Here is a 4,816-nt window from a genome sequence, read left to right on the forward strand (position 1 = left end):
TGAGGGCTGTTGTACATAGGGTCGCTATGAGTCGCAGGTGACTCGACGGCACATAACAACAACAACAACAACATGAATATAGGGCGCTTGACTGCTACACAAGAAACTTTTCCCTGCAATTCAGCTTGGAGCATAAACCCTCACTCTCAGGTTTTAGTCCATAAATCTCAAACTACTGAAGAGACCTCTCAGAGGTCAAAACCAAAGTCAATGCCCTGACTGTCCTCCAGCGGCCATCAACTGTGGTGCTGATGACCATGCTGGGAGCTAGCCTCAGCTCCTCAATTGCCCTTTAGACCTGGGGAGTCCCATTCCTGTGTCACAAGCTAATCGGGTGCCATCAGGTATTCTTTCAGACTCTCCCACAGTACAGCGAAATGCAACTTATAACTACACATCTAAAAGCTTTGGGGTAGCTTATAAAAATATATGTACAGTGCTTTTCTTTAAGAGGATCTACAAATAACGTCAGATGGTGTATGAGAAAATGGGGAACAGACCAAGGGAGTAATTGCCAAGGCCCTAAAGGGATGTTTACCGAATTCTCTCTAATGCTCTCTTCCACATCTCACCAGGAAGAAGAATAAGTCCTCTTGTAAATTCTATTTCTACATGACCATTCAATTCTTCCACGAGGAGCAATTTTTTCCCAAATTCCACCATGAAGACATACTTAGAAAAACATGAAACCATAAGATATTGTGCAAGCTAACTGAAATGATCTCTACTGTACACAGGGTTTTCAAAGGCTTGCTAATTCAGAAGTGGAAGGTCAATCTTTCCTAGTCTGTCTTAATTTGAATGCTCAGACTGAGAACATTATCTGACAGACAAGCATTATATGGAAAAGAGCAGATGAAAGACATTTCACCAACTGTAGAAATAACCAATGGATTCAGTGTTGTCCCCGCCCTCACCCTTGACACGTGTGTCTTGATCCATCCTTTACCAGCTCCACCAGAATTCCCTACTACTCCCTTCAAAACCTATCTCCCCTATCCAGCCTTTGATGTGCTTATAGCTCAAGCTTTCTGGGCTTCTGTGTTTCCGAATGCCTCAGCTGCTGCCAGTTTCTCTTGGGTTTCGGTGTCTGTAAATCCAAATACCAAGTAGTAGTATAAGGGAAGGCTTCCTATCTCGGATGTTTCTGAAGAAAATCCTTTGCCTTGAACTTCTTTAGGACCCCTTCTCTTCCATTTGTAGTACACTGGAATAATTTCCCAGGGGAGGGTGATAGATATGACCTGTAGATCTGGTATCTAGTGTTGTTTTCTTGGCCTGAGGGCCACACTTTTGGTGCCAGCAGCCAAGAAACTAAAAGATGAATTGCACTGGGAAAGTCTGCTGCCAGAGACCTCGCCAAAGTACTGAAGAGCAATGACATAGGTCTGGAGACTAAGGTGCACCTGATTCAGGCCATAGTCTTTGCTATTACTTGCTATGCATCAGAAATGATGAGATTAGAGAAGGAGAATCGATGCCTTTAAGCTTTGGTTCTGGAGAAGAGTATTGAATATACCATGGACTGCTAGGAGAGCAATGAGGTTCGTCCTACAAAGGGTGAGACCAGGCTAGTCCTTGGAGGCAAGGATTCTGAACCTTCATATGACATACTCTGGACATGGTGCAAGGAAGGGATCAGTCCTTTGAGAGGGATGTCATGATTTGGAGGGTAGAGGAACAATGCAAGAGAGGAAGACCCTTGATGAGATGGATTGAGTCAATGTATGGAGTAACGGGGGTAGGTGTGTCAGATACAATAAGATTGTCACAGAATAGAACAGGGTTTAGGGCTGTTGTACATAGGGTTGCTATGAGTCGCAGATGACTTGATGGCACATAACAATAACAACAACAACAACAATAACTGAAAAGATAATAGGTAGGCTGGAAACAAAATTAAAGTTACTCAGAATTAAAATACATGATATTTCTGGGGAATACATTGGATGTATTCAGTAAGATGTAGAAAATTACCAATAAGAGCTGTCCTTTAGAAAGGCCTTGGCAATAGCCCAGGCAATTTTAGAAATGACGGCCCTAACAGTGAAAGAGTCTCATTTTATTTAACCCTCTGGAAACAGCCTTGACTTCCCTCTTGCCCACATCAGTCCATTTGACCAGCTCTTCTGATACTTTACCCATCAGATAAATCCTCTGGGAAAGTAAAGGATCGGAGGGTGGGTGCTGTGAGGAAAGTGTTTACTAAGGAACAAACCCTGAGGAAAAAAGGTGCTCTCACTTGCAGCCACTGGGGTATATAGGAAGCCCTCCCTCCCTGCAAGAGCTTAAAAAATAAAGGCTATGGTTCATTAACAGAGGCTGTATCTGCATCACCTCAAGAGCTTGTTGAAACAGATTGCTGGGCCTATCACCAGGGCTTTTTGTTCAGGAAAGGAGCTCTGGTGGCCTTGTCTGCAGGGAATCAGACCCCTAACCCTAAGGACACATCTTTGGTGGTATGAATCTTCTAGTGGCTCTGAGAAAAAAAGATGACCACTTCTTCTTGTGCAGTTTACAGCCTTGGAAACCCAGGATGTGTGTCAGCAATGACTGAGTTCTGAGTTAATGAGAGTGAATGTTGAGGGGAAATTTTTGGATTTTTAACATGTTACCAAGAGGTGCTGATGCTCTTGGTTCAGGGACCACACTTTGAGAACCACTGATTAGATCTTAACCTTCTGCTCACACTTGGTTATTAAATCTGAAATCAGCAACTCAAATCCCACAACCTATGGAATGATGACTTATGTCACTTCTGAGGGTACATTAGGGCCTGTGGTGTGGAGGGTGCTAAGGGCCTGCCTACACTCAGACACTGCTCTAGAATATTCCACAATGTTTACCGGGCCACTGGGTATGATCTCAAAGAGACTCAGAGGACCTTTCTCCTTTCCAGGTCTAACAAGGAAAACTGCTTCTCATTTAACTGAGCTTGAGTCATTGAAATACAGGTTCCAAACAGCTTTCAAAGAGATTCAGGGTTAGAAGTGGAGAGAGAGTCATAATATAATGATTTTAATATAGTTGGTTAATCACTAAAGCAGAGACAACCTCTTGGGTCAACCAGTGGGTCACCTGAAAGAGCTGGTATCTGAGTGTGTTCAGGGTCATAAAAGAAGCAAATGAGGTCAGGGGACATCCAACCAAAGGACTGTTGTTGCTGTGGACCATCAGGTCAGAACCGAGCCACAGCTGACCCGCTGGTAGGTTTTCAGAGTCAGTTAATCACAGGAGAGGAGACTGACCATCCTTCTCCTGTGGAGCAGCTGCTGGATTTGAACTACATACCATGCCACTAGGCCACCAGAGCTCCCTCACCAAAAGACTACTGCCCTAGAGTGAAAAAGAAGACTGCAAAGTGTGGCGTCAGGGCTCAGAGAGCAGGAAAGTTCATGTCCTCCTCTCTCATGTAGTCTTTCTTTTTCTTTCTTTCATATGCCCAGCTCAAAACCCCAGAAGGAAGATATCCAGTGTCTCCTGTTCCCTAAAGTCACCACAGTATGTCACTTCTGGTATATAATTTCAGTTTTTATGCATAAATAAATATTAATATAGCATATCAGAACAAGAGGAAATATTAATATACTTCCACATGATAGATAAATATCAATTTTACTGTCATTCTCTTGTTGGGAAGCTCCTGGGATGAAAGCTCCCATTAGCTTCTTCTTCCCCCCGGTATTCATAGCCATGTGAAATCCTCTCTGGGTATGGGCTGGATACAGGGACTGACTTCTATAGGGCAAGACAAAAGTGATGGCACATCACCTGTGGGATTATGCAGCTGCTATCTAGCTAGCACACACACACTCTCTTCTGTGTTGATGAGTGAGTCACCATTCTGTGCACTGCCTAAAAGAGAAGCCAGTGTGGCAAGGAACAGAGGTGGGCCAAGAACCAGCAGCCAGTGGGGAATGAAATCCAGAGGAAGCGAGTCTTGTCAAAGACGATACGAGTGAACTTAGATCTTCTCCCAGGCATGCCTTGAGATGGTTCCAGCCTGACAGATTAATCAAAGCCTTCTATGGTAAACAACAACACTAATAGTAAACCAGGTTAAACCAGGTGCTGTTAAATTAATATCAACTCATGGTCAACACATGCACTGCAGAGCGGAACTGTGCTCCAGAGGAGTCTCAAGGCTGCGAATTTTCAGAAGCAGGTTGGCAGGCCTTTCCTCTGAGCCACTCTGTGTGGGTTTGCAATGCCAGCTTTTTATTTAGTTAGAAGCCAAGCACTTAAATATTTGTGACATCAGAGAAATCAGATTTATTAACAGCCTTTTCAAAAAGTAAAAAACAATGAAACAAACAAACCTACATTGCTAATTCTGGACATAGTGACCCTATAGGACAGTGCAGAACTGTCCAATAGGATTTCCAAGGCTGTAAATCTTTATGGAAATAGTTGCTACACATTTCTCTTGAGGAACTGCTGATGGATTTGAACTGCCAACTTTTTGGTTAGCAGCTGAAATCTTTAATCACCATGCCAAGAAGGCTCCTCATAAAACAGCCAGAAGATCAGAGGTGCGTGGTTAGAATCCACCAGATGATCTGCTGGAGGAGGAGGAATAATCTCTTCCTGTACCAGTCAAATCCAATTTGACGGTACACACACAAAAAAGAATTTAAAAAACTCCACAAGAAACAATAAAAAGAAGCTGATGAGGTAAGTTGACATTTGGTCTAACCCAACATATCACTTCAATATATTTAAGTTCAAAGCACAGGGAAGAATTCAAGATACTAAAGAGTTGAATAGAAGATTTCAAAAGGCAGCACGGGATGACAAAGCAAAATATTACAATGAA

At 43.0% G+C, this 4,816-nt stretch overlaps 1 protein-coding gene across 1 annotated transcript in view; it reads right to left on the bottom strand.

Annotated features, from left to right (window-relative positions):
- The window catches only part of AFF3 (AF4/FMR2 family, member 3), a 618,084-nt gene that overhangs the window by 196,848 nt on the left and 416,420 nt on the right, over positions 1 to 4,816 (bottom strand). The gene's annotated exons all lie outside the window — the stretch shown is intronic.

The sequence above is a fragment of the Elephantulus edwardii genome, unplaced genomic scaffold (assembly GCF_000299155.1).
Source record: "Elephantulus edwardii isolate Elephantulus edwardi_28Jun2011 unplaced genomic scaffold, EleEdw1.0 scaffold00062, whole genome shotgun sequence".
NCBI classification, from domain to species: Eukaryota; Metazoa; Chordata; class Mammalia; order Macroscelidea; family Macroscelididae; genus Elephantulus; species Elephantulus edwardii.